The 21,364-nt window shown below is 40.8% G+C and overlaps 1 protein-coding gene across 3 annotated transcripts in view; it reads left to right on the top strand.

The window, feature by feature from the left end:
• The window catches only part of COL23A1 (collagen type XXIII alpha 1 chain), a 356,586-nt gene that overhangs the window by 122,899 nt on the left and 212,323 nt on the right, over positions 1-21,364 (top strand). The window lies entirely within an intron of this gene.

Raw genomic sequence — 21,364 nt, 5'->3', positions numbered from 1 at the left:
AACCCACCGCTCCTGGAAACCTCAGAATGATTGCACAAAGAAAGGTCAGCTCCTTGTTTTGTGACAGCTATAGAAAAAGGAAAAAGTTAAAACTCAGCTTTTAAAAGGCAAGCTACTATGACGGTGACAATGGGTTGTTACTGGTGCTGCTACCACTAGTGGTCAGAGCACTGCTCTACGCACATCAGGTATGTCAGATCATCTAGTCCTCACAACAGGTCACGATTCCTGTTAGTGTTCCCATTTTGAAGATGTGGAAACGGAGGCAAAGCCAGGGAGGAGATGGAGAGGCATTTAGAAGGGAGGCCAGGGGTCCTTAGGGACCATTGATAATGGTGGGTGACTTTGAGGGCCGAGTTAAGGTGCCTCTGATTTCGCAGTGTGGGAGGCAGGTGAGTGTTGTCACTCTGAGATGGGATCCAGGACAGAGAAGGAGGAAGAGGAGGCTTGGGGAGTGGGTTGTGTGGACAAGTAAGAGGCTTTCTTGACGGTTTTCTGGTGTTTTGTTTTCTGAAGTGTGCACTGCACGTGAAGGTGTGGAGTTGATCGGTACGATGGACTGGTAATGGACTGAGTGGTCACCAGGGTCCCTGTGTCGGTCGCTGGTTAATATTAAATATCGCACAGAGGGACAAACACTACCTGATCCCATTTATATGAGAAATCTAAAATAGTCAAACTCATAGAAGCAGAGTGGAATGGCGGTTGCCAGGGGCTGGGGGCAGAGGGATGGGGAGGTGATTGTCAACCATGCTAAGTGTCAGTTACACAGGATGCGTAAGTTCCGGAGACGGGCTGTACGGCACGGTGCCTACAGCTAACGACACTGCATCATGTACTTAAAATTTTGCTAAGAGGGTAGCTCTTATGTGAGGTGTTATTATCACACACACACAAATAATAATAATAAATAAAGAGGGTGGCGGAGGGACACTTTTGAAGGTGGTGTATACTCAACTCCAAAACCAAGTTATGTTAAATACCCACAGCTTTTTGTATGTCTATTATACCTCAATAAAGTAGTTTTAAAAACATATTTAATATCACAATCTCCCTGCTTTCAGCACTTACACCCCTAATGGTACTCACCATAGTCTATGTACTTTTCACGTATAATGTATGTATGTATATGTATTATATAAATACATGGCCTATGTATTTATTATGTATAGTGCCGTCACCTTGCACACCCCATCCTACTAGAATGGGGACGCCACGAGGACAGGGTGTTCTGCAGTTCTGTTCACGCTGTGTCCCCAGCACCAAACAGCTCAGAAAGTGCTAGAATATGCTAGAGGGGCCCAGAAAGCACACCCAGGCAAGGCAGGCCTCTTCCTCCTGCTCTCAGGTGGGCCACATCGGTGGTGTCCCCGCCCAGCCAGGCTCAGCACTGCTGCGCAGCAGGCCTGCTCAGAGGGCAATGTCAGGGGGTTATCTGCGGCTGTGAAAAATGCTTTTAAACCCACGTCTGGGTTCCTGACCTCCTGAGAGAGAAAACAGATGCACCATTTAACCCTTTTTTGCTGTGGGAGGAGCCCAGCATCCAGCATCGGGGGTTTTAGGGAGTTGGGTCAAGAGGAAGACTTTCTGGCCTTCAGACCTGCAGGGTTAATGAGAGCCTGGTGTCAGGGACCTGCGTCTTGGAAGTCCCAGAGATCACAGCAGGATCTCCAAACCCGCTGGGAGGCCTGTCACCTGTCAGGGTCCTGATTAACAACTGGAAGCTTGACCCTTGTTTCCCAATGGGTTTAATGTACACGTTGTGCAAGGTCGTAAAGGTGGAAGTGCTGGGGTTTTTGGTTTTTGCCACTGGGAGGTCAGGAGCACTTCATAAGATGTGCGTCCCCCACCTTGCTGGCTTTGGATGTAGTTTTTAAATCTAATTAACTCTTTTTAGCGCTCTACTCAAAGCCACTTCTTCACTCATGTAACAATAATGCATGAAATATGCGGCCCCTGTTGTCACACACAGTGGCATTTTGGAAGGATATTGAGCTTAGAGCTGAAGACTTCTGTTTAAGTACATCCCACTGCTGTGTGATCTTGGCAACTCACTTAACCTTTCTGAGCTATGCTTCCTCATCTACAAAACCCTGCTGCATGGAGTTGTTGTAAAGCCTTGGTCACACGAGGGATCCAAAGACCAAACCCATCTTCCCGGCCAGTTTTGTTTGGCTGGCACAGTGTTTTAAAGCAGTTGAATGAACAATTTTAAACTATAGGCGATGTCCCTTAAGAATTCCTCTTTCCATGTTCTTTAACAAGTGGGAAGCTCTAGCAGCACAGGCCTACACTCCTGCATTCCCGCAGTCAGGGCTGAGTGACAGCCACAGCCAATACATGTACTCCAGGGAGGACAGTGCCTTATAAATAGGGATGGGCTGTAATCACATGCAGTATAGCAGGGAGAAGATGCTGACTGTTTAACAGGGGTACATGAACACAGAAGCAACCCAAGTGTCCATCCACGGATGAACAGATAAACAAAAAGTAATGTTTACATACAATGGAACATTATTCAGCCCTAAAAAGAAGGAAATTCTGACATGCTACAACACGGATGGACCTTGTAGATGTTACACTAAGTAAAATAGGCCAGTCACTAAAAGGCTAATACTGTATGGCTCCACATATATGAGGTCCCCAGAATAGTAGTCAAACGCAGGGGCTGGGGGATGGGGAATGGGGAGTTATTTAATGTGTACAGAGTTTCATTTTGGGATAAAAACAGTTCTGGAAATGGATAATGGGGATGGTTGCACAACAGAGAGAATGTACTTAATGCCACAAAACTGTACACTTTAAATGGTGAAGATGGTCAATTTTATGTTGTGTGTATGTTAACACAATAGAAAAGGTGGAGTACGTGAATGTGATTTGCTAAGCGACCTGGGTGGAGAGGTGTCAGATCTCTGCCCCTCAGCCTGCACCCTGGCCCACACCATCTTTGGAAACTTCTTTTAATGAGAGGTGCTGTTCCCCTCTGGGCTCTCCTGACTGGTTGGTTTCCCTAAGGGAAGGCCCCTGGCATTTATGCCACGTGGCCCAGTCAGGCCAAAGGGCCAGTACCTGCACAGTGTCTGTGGCCACAAAGCAAGGCCCAGATGTTTGAGCTCTTCCTTGTTTATAAACAAAATGTCTGTTCCCATCCAGACCCCCAGTGTTTACACGACGGCAGGGGCCAGGGGGCAGCCTTGCACACTTGGAAAGCATCCCTGGGCAAGTAGCTCGCAGGCGCAAAACCCGCTTCCCACTTAGCTGTGGGGCCTCAGGATGTTTATTACTGTCTCCTGCCTCAGTTTCCTCATCTGTAAAACAGAGAAACTGACAATGCCCACGCCGGAGTGAATGTTTGCAAAGCGCTCAGAACAGTGCCTGCCAGTAGCCAGCACTCGGGCATGTTTATTAGCCTTACTCTATCCCTTCTTTCCTGCCCCTTTCCTCCTTCTTGCTTCTGCTGCTCCTTTTCAGACACAATAATGGTTTTACTCAACTCACAGTCTCAGCTTGGGAAAAGGAAGCCAAATCCATGGACATCTTGGGCTTTCTGAGAAAATAAACTCATCTCCATGCATCTAATTAAAAGCAGAGTTTTCCCAAACACTTGAAATGCAGAATCTTTGTTTATTCTCCCAGGACAGCAGACAGAAATCTTTCTTTTGCTCACATGTTACCTAGACTGTGTAAAAACCCTTGTCATGGCTAAAAGGTGTGTGGCTCTCAAAACAGCTGGACGCCCCAGAGCAAAATAGCCCATCAGGACTGCTGAAGTTCAATTACACTTAAAAATTTTTTCCCTTTATTTAGCTGTTCAGTGAGGCGTGAAATGGCACCTAACCATCCACTTACTAGGCCTTTTGAACGTTGTTTCGGGCAAGGTGCGTGGGGCCAGCCTCTGGCTGGTTCTGCTTTGCTAATTATTCCAAATAAATAGCAAAGGCTGCCTTCCCGTTTCTTCCTTCCTTTTTCCGCAGTCGTCTGCTCTTTGTAAATGTTCACTAATTTTCACACCAATTTCCATTTTGGCTCTAGTTCTGAAGAGGGATCCAAGGGGACATCTGTTAATGAAAAAGTCTGGGAAATTTTTGATTTGGGCACCGTTCTTTTTCTACAGCATTTGATTGTTGAAAGGATCTTACTTGCTATTTGTAGTTAAATTTGTTACATCCTGGAAGGTTTTGAGGTTTTTGTTTTTGTTGTTTTAGTAACACAGGGTCAAAATTAAGTTTTAAAGTGTTCCAACTTTGAACTTGGCCTGGTTTTGTGCTTTCATCAGCCGTTATGGATGGGGAATATTGAAATAGCACAACAATAGTAATTTAGGGATTTCAGCGCTCAATGGGGGTGATTTATAGTAACCTGAGGCTCTTAATATTATATTTTGTTAAAAATGTTTCCCTTTATTGTGCCTGATTTAATACAGATTCTTCTCTTTTGTTCATTATTTCTTTAAGTGACTGAAATAAGTTAAATGCATACAGGTTTATCTTAGCCCCAAATGCAAAGATAAAAGGAATCAATATGAAAAGCTCCCTATAAGTTATATCAGTGACAGAAGAATGTTGCATTTTCATTACTGACTGGGGTAAATGCCTCAGCTGCTTTTGTTTAAAAGCTGTTTTGGGGATTCGGCCTGATTGCTAGGGAAAACCTCTGACTTAACCTCTTGGAGACTCAATGCCATCTGTGAAATGGTGGTAATAAAACAGAGTTAAATTTTGTGGCAATGTTTACCATGCATGGCACAGAGCAAGTGTTGAATATATGGCTGCTTTTATCATAATTCCTTCCTCCCTTCCTTCCAAAATATTGAATTAGCCCCTACTATGCGCCAGGAGCTGTACTAGGTGCCAAGAATGCAGGAATGAGCAAACTCACCAGTTCAAACCCAGATTTTCAGGATGGTGTCTGATTGCTTGTGTGGGGACTTGTGGGGCAGCTCCTTTAAGTACAACTTGTCCATATTGTCCCCTCATGTTTTCTAAGTCCTTTCTTGAATGTGTGTAGAATTCACTGTGTGTGTCCTCTAATTTGCTCTCTTGTTATTCTGGATCGGAATAAAAGCCCAAGGAATGCCCTTCGTTATTTACTGAGAACACACAGTGTCTGCCAAGCCTGGTTTGTGCTGTTGCCTCATTTCATCCTCTCACAAACTCCCTATGAGGTAGATGCTGTTATCTTCCTCGTGTTACAGATGAGGAAACTGAGGCCTAGACAGATGAGGCAAATTGCCCAAGGTTGCAGAGCTTGCAGGAACTTCTGGATGAGACACCTTTGTATAAACTGTTGCATGTTGGCCACCCTGGTCTCTCCGAAGTAGAAAAATTGTTTAAAATACCTAAAAGCATTTCCACAGTTCTCCAAACTATTAAAAATTAGTTCTATATTTTCAGAGAGCTGTACCCAGTCACCATGCCACTGAAGAGCCCTTCCCTGGCAAGATCACCTGGTGGCTAGCCAGGCCCAGGGCCTGCTCCATGCCCAGATTGGGAAAGCAGGAAGCTCAGGGGAGGGGCCGGTCACTTGGGCCCCTCCACCCAGCCTCTCTTAGCCTGAGGGCCCTGGGCCGGCTTTGCCGCTGCTGCCCCTTGTGGTGGAAACAGGCATTACAATCAGCAGAGGTGACCAGGAGATGGTCTGGCCTGACTCTCTACAGCAACCAGCCTGGGCACATGCTCTGCAGCTCTCTGGAGGATCCTTTTGTCTGTAAGGTCAGGGGAAGTGATCTTCTTTTGAGGGGCGAGGCAACAGCAGGAATTCAGCTCCTGGGCTGCGGCCAGTTGCCATCTCGCACAATCACAGAAGGCACCTGGTCCTGCCTTCATCAAAACTGTGAAGTGGCTTGTTTCTGCTGAGACAACGGCTCCCTTAAAGGTGGTGTCATCCAGACCTTCCCATGGGAATTGCTCCTATTTATTTCCTTAAGTTAAAAAACTGAGACGCCCCACCCATAGGCCCCCAAAACTTGAATATCTTAAAAGGCAGAAGGTGGTCAGGGGAGATCTTGGGTGTCTGTCTTTCCTCCCATGTTGGACTTCAAACCACATGTCAGCAAGTTATGGGGCTCACTATTTTCCCTCCGTAGGTCCTAATGACGTATAGTTGGTAAACTTGGTAAGACCTTTTGTAAAATGTGAAGGGCAAAAAATGTCCATATTTTTTTTCCCCATGGGAGCACGTATGAGGCAAGAAAAAGAAAGAAAAATGATCTGGGAGTATGTCCATTGTCATTAAAACACAATGCAGCTAGGTAGTGGGTAGATGTTTGTCAGACTAAATGGCAAGTTTTTGGAAGCTAGGCTTTCTTGACAATTTGCATCCTAAAGCTGAATCTTAAAGGGAGGAGAGTGATCACATCCAGTGAACATCTTTTACTATGTCACCCTCTCACAGAGACTCTTCTGATAGCTCAAATTATGTTTCTCAGTTGGGATTAACAAGTTATTAGGATTATTTTTTTCACTAGACAGAATTTCCTTACGGGTTTTGTGTATGTTGGCTCCGACCCCATGCCCATCATGGCTAATGGTCATGGGCCCACAGCTTGGCACGGCTCTGTCCTTGTGGGCTGGGGGCCCTGTCAGGCCTGGCCTGGGGCCAGCTGTCCCCTACCTGGAGGGCCACTGCTGTGCTCATCTTTGCAAAGGATTTTTTCTGCTTGGTTATTCTTCCCTTTGGGTAAAGAGTTGTGGGCTCTGTAAAACCTTCTTGAAATGTGCTTCTGCATTAGGTCCTCTTAGGTTGTTTATTTTATTAAGTCTGGGGATTCTCTTCACGGTGAAAGTTTCTGGGTTGATGGCAGTTCTAGGGACTGTTGGAAGTGATTAGGCCGAAGCAGAAATAAACACACTATGGACATAATAACTTGGCCTTCCCTGAAAAATTTCAAGTTAAGTGCTTTTATATATATATTTCTGTAATTATAAAATAAGGCCAACTAATGGTAGAAAACAGAAAATATAAAGAAGGAAATGAAAACCACCCAATATACCACTATAAAGAGCTAACAGCTGGTATTAACATTGTGTTGAATTTTCTTCTTTTTGCCTCAAAATTCTTGAGTGTATAAAACAAGATTGAGATAACACTCTGTATAGTTGTGTAGCTTTTTCCATCATCGCCATATTATGCACATTTCTCCATGGCATGCAATTGTTTTTTGGGGGAAAAAAATCTCATTTTAAATGTTTCTTTTTAATCTTTTATTATGGAAAATTTCAAATATTTTACAGAAGTAGAGAGAATAGTATGAACTCCAAGTACTAATCACCTGGCTTTCAAGAAAGATTAAATCATAACTAATCTTGTTGCATCTAGACCCCTACCTATTAACCACCTGGATTATTTGGAAGCAAATTACAGGCATCATAATTCTTTTTGGTAAAGATTCAGTACAAATATTTAAAAGCAAAAGACATTTTACGAAAACATAACCAAAATACCATTTATTACACCTAAACATTTTTAAAGTTAACAAATACTTAATTCCAGTTAAGTATCTCTTTGGTGTTCGAGTTTCCCCATTGTTTCATAGTTTTTTAATAGTTTGGATCAGGAACCAAATAAAGTCACATTGTGATTAGTTGATATGTCTGCCTGTTAGGTCTCTTTTAGTCTATAGATTCTGCCTCCTTCTCTTTCATTTTTCCTTGCAATTTATTTATTGAAGAAGCTGGTCATTTTTCCTGCAGAGTTTCCCACAGTCTGGATTTTGATGATTGCATTCCTGCGTTGTCATTTAATACGTTCCTCTGCCCTGTATTTCCTGTAAATTGGTGGGTATATATCTAAAGGCTTTGAAGAGATTCAGGTTTGGTTTGGGGGTAAGAATGCTTAGGAAGTGGCGGTGTGTGCTCCCACTGGGAAAGGGGTGTGTGTGAATGTGTTTTTTTTGTGATGTTAACTGCCATTGATGATCCTTGCCCAGATCCCTTATTTTATTAGGGATTTGTAAAATGGTGATATTTTAATTCTGCTATTCTTTATTTATTAGCTGGAGAAAATGTTCAGTTACCCTGTGTTAGAGTTCACTTATGAACAGCAGGATGGATTTTTTTTCCAATTATTTACCAATTTTTAAAATAGTTCATTCCCTAGCATCTGACAAAGGTGACCGCTGAGTTTTATTTTTAGTACCATTATGACCTCATGCATTTAAACATATTTGGTACATTTTAATTAATTGCAGTTATTTTTATTGATGCTTAAGGGGTCCCATATTTGGCCAGTGGGAGCCTCTTCAAGTTGAGTCATGAGTCATTTCGACATGACCTTTGTAATTTCTGATTGTTTGCATTTACTATGACAAAATGGTCCAGACTCATCTTATATATTCCTTTAACCAGGAAATATATAGAGGCCATAATCTGTGTGCTATGGGTAACCCACTGGTACTGGGTTAGTCTTTTCTTTTTTTAGGCCTTTTCAGTGGACAGAATTAGAAAATGTTTATTTGTTTTTAAGATAAAATGCATCCTGAGCACATGCTGTTCATTTTAATTTAAATTCAGGGCTACAAGGTTTTTATTTAATAATATGATATTTTTTTCATGCTGGAAATCCTGACTTACAACACACTGAATTCACTTGCATAAATTTATACACATACAAGAGTCTCAGAACAACAATATCACACTGCCTCCAACAATAGGCTTACTAAACACAATTGAATTGGTTGGGGGTGGAGGGGCGGACCGCGGTTCTTTGGGTCCTTAAGGAAATCCTTCTTTCTAATGGACAGGTGATAGTCCATATTTGATGTAGAATTTTCTCTACTTTTAGACATTAAAGTCACCTTCGGGTTTTGCTGTTATAAACAGTGCTGTGATAAACATCCTTGCCTTTGGCATTTATTTCTGATCAAGCCTTTCAGGCCAGGCCTTTAGGAGTGAAAGAGACAAAGGTAGTGGGCATGTCTGAGCCCCATACACGATCCACACACATGGTGCCCAGAACCGGCTCTGCTTGAAAGGACCTGCATCTCTGTACCCAGAAAGCTTTTCTAAAATAAAGGGTTTATTGAGCCAAATGCTAGCCAGAAAAGGACCAGGTCCTGGGCTGTGTGGTCTGAACTGCCAGCCGCAAGGCCAATTGGAGAAGATGAACATATCCCCTGGCCTGGAGTTGACAGGCGCTTTTACAGTTATGTTTGGGGGAAGTAGGATGTAAGTTGTTTTGAAAGGATTTCATTGGCTACAAATAAGCGGGGCAGGAAAAGCCCGGGCAGTTGTAAGGTAGGTGCAGAGTCCATGAGGAGGAAATATTTACCACTTCTGATTGGTGGCAAGCAACAGTCCTGGAAGTTCATGCACAAGCAGGGTTCGGTGTGTTTGGTGGTCCTTACAGAAGTTGATTCAAAGCTGCAGCTTACATTCAGGCATGTGAGCAGTCTTTTGTTAGTTGTTGGCCCACAGCCGTTAACTGCTTAATTACTCTTGTCTTTCCCTTACTCTCCCACTTGCCGTAATTTAATTTAATTTGTCATTACCATTAATGATAACTAATGGTTCAGTGTTACCAAACTGATTCAATAAAAAGAGTGCCTCCTAGTTTTATCTCTCTGTGTTGTTGTTGTTATTATTATTATTATTATTATTTATTATTATTATCATCAGCCATATGTTTATATTAAGTCTAATATAGTTCTATTTAGAATTGTCTTAAGGGTGAGGATCAGGAAGTTTTAGTGTTTCTCTGACTGATTGGCAAGACTTTTTAATATCTTACAGACAACAATCCTTTGTTATATTTGTTGTGCATGTTTTCCTCACTTTATCATTTACTTTTCTATTTTTGTGTTTTTTTAATGTATATAATTTGAAAGTTTTTAACTAACCAAATTTGATAATGTTTCTTTCATTGCTTTTATGTTTAGAAAGTCCCACCTAATATCAGTTCAATGTTTGCTTCTCTTTTCTTCTAGTTTATAAAGCTTATTTTTTCCCCCACCTTTATTGTTTATTCCCTCTTATTAGAAAAGGAATATATGTTTGCCATAGAATTATAAAAGCTTCTGGAAGATAAAAAAGTCTTCATTTATTTTCATACTTAGCTCTTTTTAAAAAATCTTTGATTTGTTGTGGTGTACAGTGTGAGGAGAAGATGACTTGATGATCTTCCACATAACTTGTTATCCCAACACCATTTGCTGAACAACCTGTTTTTCTCCTGTATTGTACATGAAATTAGTACACGTGCATCTTTTTTTCCAAATCTGTACCAGTGCCACTCTGTTTTAATTCATGTGGTTATGTAATACTCCTTAACAACTCAATTCACTTTCTTGTTATTTTCCTTTTTCAAAAACGTCTTAGCTATTCTTGTCTGTTTATTCTTCTAAATACACATGAGAATTATTTTGTCAAGTTAAACCAATGATATATTGATTGGAACAGCTTTAAGTGGAGTTTGGACTTTCTCCTGATGGGAGGGTGTGCTGAGTAGAGTGGAGTTTCAGACAGGAGAGTGATGTGGGAGGAGTCTGTGGTCCCCGGGGCCCCTCTGGACTGACAGCCGTGTGGAGCATGGGTGCGAGATGCTGCAGCTGTTCAGGAGAAGGATGCTGGGGTCTTGGCCACGCAGTGAGGTCTGGCTGGATTGGCACAGAGGAAACATGTTAAAGAGATGGGAAGGAAGGGGCTGACATCACACTTGGGTATGGACACTGGAGCAGAAAGAATCCAGGATGACCTCTTAGCCTCCCATTTGGTCATCTGGGTAGATGGGGGTGCTTACCACTGACAAGGGTTAATGTCTCTAAGATTCTGTGCTTCTGTGACTTGAGAAAAAACGCACTCCATGCTCTGTGCATGTGTACATGCTAGTGTTTATCCAGATGTTATTATTCTCTTTACATAGAAGGGACTGAGGCTCACATCGGTGAGTGGCTTGCCCTAGTCACCTGGATGTCCATGGTGGCCCCAGTCCTCCCTCACATGGCGTCTGTGGCCTGGCCCCTTCCCCCATCACTTTGTGCCCACATCTCTTTTCCACAAAGAGAACTCTGAGCAGAAAAGGTCTAGTGTGCCGGCCTTTGGTCTCCTTTGTCTCCCTTACACTGGTGGACTCAGTAAAGGATTGCTCACTATCAAAATGTGTCCCCTCAAAAAAGATTTCTTGAATTCCTTACCCCCAGTACTTCAGAATGTGACCTTATTTGGAAATAGGGCCATAAGATGAAGTCCTGGTGGAGTAGGGTGGGCCCTTACCCAGGTGTGACTGGTGTCCTTGGAAGAGAGAAGATAACGAACGTGCAGACAGTCACACAGAAGGCGGTGGGAAGGCAGAGGCAGAATGAGGCAGACGCTAGGCTAGGCAAGCTGAGAACTGCACCGCCACCAGAAGCTAGGAAGGATTCTACCCAGAGCCTCCAAGGGAACACGGCCCTGCCGACACCTTGATTTCAGACTTATGGCCTCCAAAACTGAGAGAGAATGAATATCTGTTGTTTGAAGCCACCAGTTTGTAGTACTTTGTTATGTATGGCAGCCCCAGGAAACAAATATGCTCAGTAAGGATTGGCAAAAGATCCGGTGAAATGTGAAATTCTGACCTTTCACCCATGCTGGTAGGTCTTCCTTTCTTCATAGGAACGAGAATGTGTTGTCTCCAGGGTCCTGTGTCCAAGAAAGGGCGGACCTGATGCTGAGCCCTTCCTTAATCCTTAATAGGTTTGCTCATCTGAGCCTCACAATTCTACCCAAAGGGTACTATTATCCCCACTTCACAGTTGAGGAAGCTGAGGCCCCAGACACTAAATATCTCACCCAAAGACTGCAGGCCACCCCTTCCTGGCTGCCCCCAGCCAAGCCAGGTGGCCCCTGCCCAGTCGTCATTGCTCGGGGGCTCCTGTTTTTCACTGACAGCAGGCAGGCCTGTGGGCTTCAGTTATTATTACACCTAGTACCTTGGTAACCATAATGAAAATGGCCATTTGTTCACTTTTTGATCTGAGCTGCTTTTTTTTTTTTTAAGATTTTATTGAGGAATTGGGGGAGGGGAGCAGCGTTGGGGAATCAGGGAAGGGGAACAAACAGACAAGTTGCTGTCCTTTTGTCCTTCAGCCTAGTTGTGGAGGACATTGCTTCACTGGCCCATGTTGGTATTATCATTGCACTCTTCCCGGTTGAGGCAGATCTGTCGCCGGCCACTGGATGGCTGCTCATGGCGGTTCTTGGCAGCTCATGCTGGCTGCCAGCCACTCACAGTAGCTTATGGGAGCCCACTGCAGCCCCACTGCAGCCTATGCTGTCCCTGGTGACTCCCGGCAGCCCAGCTCCAGGTCGAGCTGTTTTTCACCATCTTAGCTGTAGAGGCACAGCATCACTGGCCCTAATGTGGGATCCGAACTGGGGTCCTGAAGCTCAGAGCTGGTGTCCCAAGCCAACTCTTAACCAACGCACCACTCAGCCGGCCCTGATCTGAGCTGCTTTTAAATTTAGAAACTTGTCTGCAAGAAATACTAGAATGAGCTTTTCAATTTCATGTCAGCAGTTCTATCAAGCGCTGTCCAGATTTGTTAACCTAGCATTTGAGGTGGGACTGGGGGCTGTGTGTTTTAAAAAGTCCTTTCAGCTTCATCTGTGATCACTTGACAGGGCTGTTATGTTACTTAACTACCTAAATGTTGTGTTTGTATGTTATAATTATTGTGCTCCACTGTATGAAGGGGAGACAGGGTTTGCAAAGACAAAGATAAATGTCTCTATTCTGAGAGTGTGATACATGGCTTTATCATATTCTATAACTGCCTGGCCACAATACCGATATCCCTGCTCCTAAATGGAAGCTCCTGGAAGACTTTTTCTTGTATTTTAACATCTCTAGTCCAGGACAGGCATGACATAAAGGAGGCTGTGGGAGCCAGTATGGAATCGTGGTGAGCAGCAAAGCAGACTGCCTGGGTTGAATCCCTACTCTGCCAATGGCTGTGGGCAAATTGTTTCAGTTCATTGTGCCTCAGTTTCATCATCTATAAAATGGGAACAACATCCATCCACATCATCATCATCTTTGCTGTCATCTTCATCATGGCGAGTTGGTTGATTGAACAAATGAACGGGCCGGGCCCCACCTAAGAATACTGTGGACCAGTCTTGAGAATCCTACTAGCTCTGTGCTCTGGGATTCTATCAAAGTTGAAACTTTTAATTTAAGGGACAAGGGCCAGCCAAGTGGCTCAGTTGGTTAAGAGCTCGCTCAAGAGTGTGAGCTCTGAGCAACAGTGGTTCAATGCCTGGCCTGAGCTGAGCTGTCGCTAAGCTGCCAACAGTTGGCAGGATGGCTCAGCTAGTAAATAAATAAATAAATACATAAATACATAAATAAATTCATTAATTAATTGACAAATTTCGTGTCCAACTGAAGCTTGGGTGCTTAAGGATGAAATTTGCAATTAACAGAATTGGACAAAAGTCCAAATCCACCTCACAGTCTCCCCGCAGTACTTACGACGGTACTTTATGCACATGACGTACCAGAAAGTGAGCGGTTCAGTAGATAAGAAGAAAAGTCTTCTGTTTTTTAATGGCTGAAAAAAGTTTCCAGCTAATTCATTCATGGGGTTGAAAAATGTTGAAGTGTGTAAATTGTACTGTGTATACTGTGTCCCAGACGCCCAGTTATCTTCCCGACAGACAGCAGTGCTTTAGTTTCATTCAGTATCCCTTCAGAGATATTTTATCCACCAGGAAGCATACATTTGTGTGTGTATCTCTTTTCCCTACTTTTTTTTTTACAGCACATAAACACTTCTCTGCACCTGTTTCCATTTTGGGGATCTTTCTTTATTAGTATACGAGTGTAAACAGCTTTCTTGTTCTTTTTTCTTGCTGTAGAGCACCCTTTGCGTGGATGTGTCCTGGTTTCTTGAGCCAAACCCCACTTATGAACATTTAGGTTGTGTCCATTCTCTTGCCATTACAAACAATACCATGGAGTAAATTCACGTATCCATCATTTCCTATCTGATCAGTTCCTACTGGAAATCATGGGTCAAAGGACACACACATTGCTAATTTGGATGACTGTTGACAAATTGCCTATTGTCAAGGTTGCACCATTTTATGCTCCTGGTTACCTCAGTGTGTTATCATGTATTGGGTCTGGGCCATTCTTGTAAGTAAAAAATACTATGTCAGAGAAGTTTTAATTTGCCACACTTTTATTATGAATGTGGTGGGACATCTTCTCCTTTTCTGTAAATTATTTCATTGTAGCTTTTGTTTCTATTAGGTGGTTGCACATTTTCCTAACAATTTGTAGTAGCCCTTTGTGTATAAGGGAAGTAAGCTCTTTGCGGTATTTCTTCCCTGTTTATCATTAATCTTTTGAATTTGCTTATGGTAGTTTTTAGATATGCAGGCATTATTACTTTTCATATAGTCTATTTTATTAATCTTTTCTCTTATGGCTATTGAATATTGGATAGAAAGATCCTAGCCACTCTGAGTTTCTAAAATAATTTCCCTTGATTTCCATTTTATGGTCTCATGTTTACCTTTAAATCTTTAATCTATTGGAATTTATCCTGTAAAGTATGAGATGTGAATCTGGCTTTTGTTTCAGATAGCTACCCAGTTGTTGCAACTGTTTGCTCATCATTCCATCTTTTTCACATTGTTTTGAGGCATCACCTTTCCCATAAATTAAATTCTTGTACATAATTTTGTCTGGTTTTCTGGGTTTTATTATGTTCCATTGATTTTCCTACTCATGTGTCAATGCCACACTTAATTACCAAGACTTCATAATTTATTGTAAAACATGATGGAGCTAATTCTGCCTTGTTACCCTTCTTTTTAACATTGTCCTGGTTAGTCTTGCATGGTTAGTTTTCCATTTGAGCTTTAGAATAAGTTTACCTAACTCAAGGCTACATCCTGTTGATATCTTAAGTGTGGATGAAAATTGCCAAGACACAGCCATTTATGTCAAGTGAACTAAATGGAGCTGGGAGACCATGAAGAAGTTTGCCTTATGCTCGCTGCACCCATAACTTTTGAACATTTAAACCAATTATGTAGCCACATCCTGAACTTCATTTCCTCCTTACTATGGCAACCAGCCCATCTGCATTCTTCACCTTAAAAGGGTCCAGTCCTTTCCGCAGACCAGCATCCTTCATTTGCATAGAGGACCTAAATGAGAACTGTACCTGTGGTTTTTGCCTTTAGAAACTCCACCTTCTTTGTTCTCTTTGGAGCATGATTTAAGTTGCTACCTGAATCTGTGCCTCCGGGATTAAAATCCTTTTTGCTCAGATAAATCGTTTTATTCTTTTTTATAGTCTAAACCTTTTTTTTTTTTTAGGTTAACATGTGTGTGTGGATTGTGGGATTGTGTTAATTTGATACATTAACAGGAATAATTGACAACTTTATGATGCTGAGTTGTCCTGTGCAAGAACATGGCATGCTTCTCTAATGGTTCAAGTCTTTTTTTTGCATTTCTTAAGAGATTTAAGCTTTTTCTTCATATAGATATCTAAATTTCTTATTAAATTTATTTCTAGATATCTTATATTTAGTATAGGATAGAATAGAATTAAGATCTTTTCTTCCATTATATCTTATAACTTGGTTATTGTTTTTATATAGGAAAGCTATTGATTTTTATATTAATTTTTATGTCACCATATTACTGAACTCTTAGTGTTTCTGTTTCTCTTGGGGTTTCTAGGTAAACAATTATATGAAGGATCAGAATGTTTTGAGGTAAAATTCAGGTAGTGAAGGAAAATAGATAATTTCACTGATTTATGAGAAAATTGGGAATTAAATGATCTTATGTTTCTCCTTTGGGGGATTGAAAATAACAGTTCTTAAAATGTCAATAGTGGGTCAGTAGATTTAAAGTTGTCCCCTTTCCTTCTTTTTAATAGAAAAACTTGCTTTGAAAGCAAAGTCAGTGCAATAGAAGTTGAAAATTTAGTACTGACAGGATTTAGTTTTAATAAAACAGAGATCTAACACTCCTTATGCTATTTGTGCTCAGAATTCACTTTGATTTAAGAAATAGCATGTTCTCAAAAACAATTTGGTAGAGAGAAAAAGTACCTGAGTTAGAACAACTACCCGGCACAGGATATTGGGAGGAGCCCTAAACCGAGAGCTCAAAGGCTTGAGTTCAAGCCCTCACTCTGTCAATTCATTGTAATGTGCCCACCTCTTTGGGCCTCAGTTTCCTCATCTATAAAATAGGACTAACGATAATGACCTAACAGGATTGTTGTGAGGAATCAAATGAGATCATGTATATCAAGAGCATCTAGCTCATTGCATGGCACATTGCTTCTATGCAACAAATGGTGGCTATTATTATTAATGTATCTATTAATTTAAGCCACCCCTTGGTGTGTTAAGATACAGATTAGGCTGCTATAACATAGACTCCCCAAATACCATAGTTAAACAAACTAGAAATGTATTTTCCTCTCGTGTAACAGTACAGGCACTGGTATAGGGACTCAGAGGTATTGGAGACCTAGGTTCCTAATGTTCTATGGCTCCACTATTCTCAATAATACAGTGTCATCTCATGGTCCCAGTGGCTGTTCCAGCTCTCACCCTCTCACCATTGCGTCATCACTCAACCTGCAGGGAGCAAGACAAGGAAGGGAGGGCGCATGCACCTTCTCTTTAAGATCATGCTCAGGAAGCTGCTCACATCACTTCTGCTCATGTGTCATCAGCCCTAAACTAGTCACATGGTCACACCTAATGGCAAAGGAGCCTGGGAAATTAGGATTTATGCTGTTCTAAAATTTTTCTTGCTATAGAAGGGGATATGAACACAGGGACAACTAGCAGCTGGAGCTATGCTTGGTATCTGAAAATGACACATCCCACATATCACCAGATGACCATGTAGCTGGGCCTACTTGTCACTCATTTTGATGTGTAGGGGGTTGTGAGCGTGGGAAGGGCTTAGGACCTGGTATTATGTCTTATTTCACTATAGAGTCATGAGGGTATATAATTACCATATCCAGATCAGCTTTGCTCATTCTCTGGGGCTTATTTTTGGAGGCTGCCATTTCATGCTAAGTGGATCTTGTGAAGTATGTATAACCTGGACTCAGGTATCTTGATATTTACTGAAGTGTGGCAGACACTGTTGGTGGAGGTCAAACCTTGATCCTCTGTGTGACCACCTCGGTGCCTGGACAGTGCCAGGCATGCAATAGTTGTCCATAAATTTTGATTGATGACTACTATACTGATTCTAGTGAAAGGATTGTTCGGACACAATCAGCAAAGCTCAGTTCACATCATTTGCCTAATAGTGCTGGATGTGACTACATGCCAATGCTTTTATCTCAGGAGTTGTGGAAGGGGATGCTTTATATATAAATCTTCCTAGCAACTTATTAAGACCAGACAACAAAAGCTTCCCTGTCTCTCAGTCCACTTCTCTAATTAGGAAAAATAGTAAGTAAAAAGATGAGGTGGGGTGGAGGAGGTCCAGCATCTTTTGAGTTTGAAAGCTGTGTTTAGTCCGGGACAGTTGTGCCTTTAATTATCCTGTCTGAGTTGACTTTAATGAGCATTATTTTTAATGCCTTCATTTTAAGAGGGGGTGGGGGGGGGAGTGCTTTTTGCATCCAAGCATATAAAACAGCTTTATTCACTAAGCTTGAAAGGCAGAGTCATTGCTGTTGGATCTATAGCAACTCTGAGACAGAAACCTCATGTCAGAGTCTTGGGCAGAAGACAGACAGCCAGTTGCTATCACGGAAACACAGGATTCAGGCTGGACTGGGTCCCCCTCTTCTTGTGACCATCTCCCAATGTCAGACACATGGGAAAACATTGCTGGACACAGTGCAGGCAGGATCAGCCTCCCAAGAGCCTGACATTTCCTCATATAGGTTCTTAAAGACATGCCATGCAAACTGTGTCATCACTCCAGGTTAAGGCATCACCATCAGCTCATTATTGACCCAACTGGATACCTGGGTCAGCCCCTTTAACACCGTCAGCCTCACATTCCAACGGGCCCCAGGCCAGTCGACATTCTCTCTGCCTACTTCAGACCCTTCACATTCTCCCACCTAACTTACTTTTTCTTCTTTTTCTCTTCCATATACAATTTTTTTAAATAGCAAAAGTAATATAACTACATTTGGAAAACAGAAAAAAAGAAAGAATCATATTTAATTCTATCCCCTAATAGCCGTCATTAATTTTTATACATTTTCTTCTAGTTTTTTTAATTGTAAGCATAATTATTCTCATAGTTCTAATGATAGTTTATCAACAGCCTTTTATCTTGGTTTTCTTTCAACATGTTAATAAGCCTTTTCTGAAAAATTCTATCCAGTTATTTTACCACTCTCCTGATAAAAGATACTATGGTTGGTTTATAACTTTTGACCTTTACAAATAGCATTGCAATGAACATTTTCATCATGTACATAACCTTCTCAGTGTTTCGAACAATTTCTTTGGGATAGATTCACAGGTCAAAGGAAATTAAGATTTATAGCCTTAAATATTGCAAAATTGATGTTCAGAAGTTGTATAACCAATTTGTAATGCCCTAAGCAATGTTTAAAAATGCTAGATTCATAGTACATATGACAGCAGTGAGTGTCATGATCTTTCTAAAATTTTTTCTGTTTTGAAGGGGTAAAAATGACACATGGAAAAAGATCTTTTATTTTATGGGGAAAAGTAACACATACTTATATAAAATTTAGAGAAGCCAAAAGAAAATTAAAATTAACATTGCCCTCAGTGCACCATAAACACTGATAATATTATGGTTTGTATCCTATCTGAAGTTTGAAAAATGCATATGTTTAATTTCTTTTCTTTTCCTTTCATTCTTTTTTCTTTTTCTCTTTGTTTCCTTTTTAAATTGAATAGACATATTTTTTCATATAACAGTTTTATGCTATGGGTACAGCTTTTTAGTACATTAAATATTCTTTTCACAAATTTTCCCATTTTGGAAATTTAGATTATTTCCTATTTTTATTCCATCTTCAATAATACTGTATGACCACATTTGTAACTAAATATTTTTACATTTATGATCCCTGTATGTAAGAACACCCCTGACCTGTGTCTTTTGCACTGGGTATTTCTTATAATGTTTAAAAAGATATATACTGGGAAATTTTCAGGTAAAAAACTGTCTTAATTTAGGATTAAAGAGGTGAAAGTCTTTTTCATATGGTTGTTGGACAGTTGTATTTCTTCCTTTGTGTATTGTTTGTTCTGTTACTTCTCTTTTCATTGGATATTTGAACTCTTTCCTATATTGCAAAATATTTTTCAACTTTATTCTTATTTTGGTTTTTTGTTTTTGTTTTTTAAATCTAAATGTTCTTCTTTGTGGCATCTGTCTTTGGTATCATATTTCAGGACAGGTCTTTTACACTCCCAACATCACAAATATTTTCTTTTAGTACTTCTAAGGTTTAATTTTCTATACTTAAATCTTTAAACTCTCTATACTTTACCTTGTCACATAGTAAATGTGGGTTCTAATGTACTTTTCTTCTCTAAGTGGGTAATGAGTAGGTCAAAATGATGATGTCATGGAGATGACTGGTTGGCTACTTTAGATGTCAACTCTTTTCAAATCAATAAGTCTTGTATAATTCCCATAAAAATTTTAATGAGATGTTTTGGGAATTTGACCAAATGATCCCAAATTTCATCTAGGAAAATCAACACATAAGAACAGCCAAGAAAATTTTAGAAAGAAAAAGTTCAAAGCAGAGGGACTTAGGTTATCAGATATTAAAATATATTATAAAGCTATAGTAATGGAAATGAAAACAATGTGTTACCAGTATAGGAACAGACAAATCAACGATACAATGGAAATTTGTGAGACAGATCAAAAGATATAAAATAATTTAGTACAACATATCATTAGAGTGAAATATTTCAGGTCAGTAGGAAAAGGAAGGATTGCTAAATTAATGATTTTGACTATAAATATTATGAGTCATATTAACAAATTTTGTAAAATTGAGCCATTCTTATGATTCTATAATAAATACTACTTGGACATCATCTAACTTTTAGTCTATGTTTAAATTAGATTCGCTAATGTTTCATTTAAGACATAGACACCTATACTCATAAGTGACCCTTGTCCATAAAGTTTGGGTATTAGAACTGAACTTGTGACCTGATTCCCCCAAAACGTCCTGCCCTGTTACCCTGCTCCCCTCACCATTATCTTACCAGAAGTCCAGCATCATCCTCCAGCATTTCACAAATCCATCTCCTCTCCCTCTCCTCTGGGCTTCCCTGGGCTGCCCCGCCTCCACTTTGGCTTCTGCTCCACCTATTTTTTTTTTTTTACATAAAATGTCTATTTATTAAGTTTTGTTATCAGTAAAAGACAGTGTAAGTTGCTTAATTAGTTGGGGCTTTTTATTAAGGTAAAATACACATAAAAATTTACCATTAGAATAATTTTAAAGTGTATAATTTGGTGGCATTAAGATGTTTGCAGGGCCAGCCGAGTGGCGCATTGGTTAAGAACTGGCTTGGGACGCAAGGGGACCCCGGTTAGGATGCCACATATGAGGGCCAGTGACACTGCCCTCTACAGCTAAGATGCTGAACAACAGCTCAACTTGGAGCTGGGCTGCGGTGAGTTGCCTTGGACGGCGTAGGCTGAAGCCCCTGCTGCAGTGGGTTGCCATGGACTACCATGTGTAGCCAGCAGCCAGCGTGAGCGGCCAGCAGCCGCAATTTGTCTGTTCCCCTTCCCTCAATTTTCCAGCGCTGTTCCAATTCCCCAATAAAAAAAATAAAAACTTAAAAAAAAAAAAAAAAGATGTTGTGCAAACATCACTACTATCTAGTTCCAGGATTGTTCATTTCCCCAAATGAAAACCCCATAACTATTGAGCGGTCACTCCCCCTTTTCCACTACCTTCAGTTCCTAGTATCTGCTTTGTGTCCTTATGGATTTGCCAAACCTGGATATTTCATATAAATGGAATCATACCACATGTGGCCTTTTGTATCTGGCTTATTTTACTTAGCATAATGTTTACAAGTTTCATCCATTTTATAGCCTGTGTCAAAACTTCATTCCTTTTATGGCTGAATAACATTCCATTTTATGAATATACCACATTTTGTTTATCCATTTGTCCATCACTGGACATTTGGGTTAATTCCACTTTTTGGCTATAATGAATAGAGCTGCTATAAACATTTGTGTGCAATTATTTGTTTGAGTATCTGTTTTCAAACAGTGGACCTGTTTTCAATGGAGGAATGGAGTTGCTGAGTCAGATGGTAATTCTATATTTAACTCAACTAAGGAACTGCCAAACTTTTCCAAAGTGGCTGAAACAGTTTACATTCCCACCAGCAATGTATGAGGG

The sequence above is a fragment of the Hipposideros armiger genome, unplaced genomic scaffold, assembly GCF_001890085.2.
Source record: "Hipposideros armiger isolate ML-2016 unplaced genomic scaffold, ASM189008v1 scaffold_242, whole genome shotgun sequence".
NCBI lineage: Eukaryota > Metazoa > Chordata > Mammalia > Chiroptera > Hipposideridae > Hipposideros > Hipposideros armiger.
Note: the sequence above shows the minus strand (reverse complement) of the source record. Positions and strands in the feature narration are given on the sequence as shown.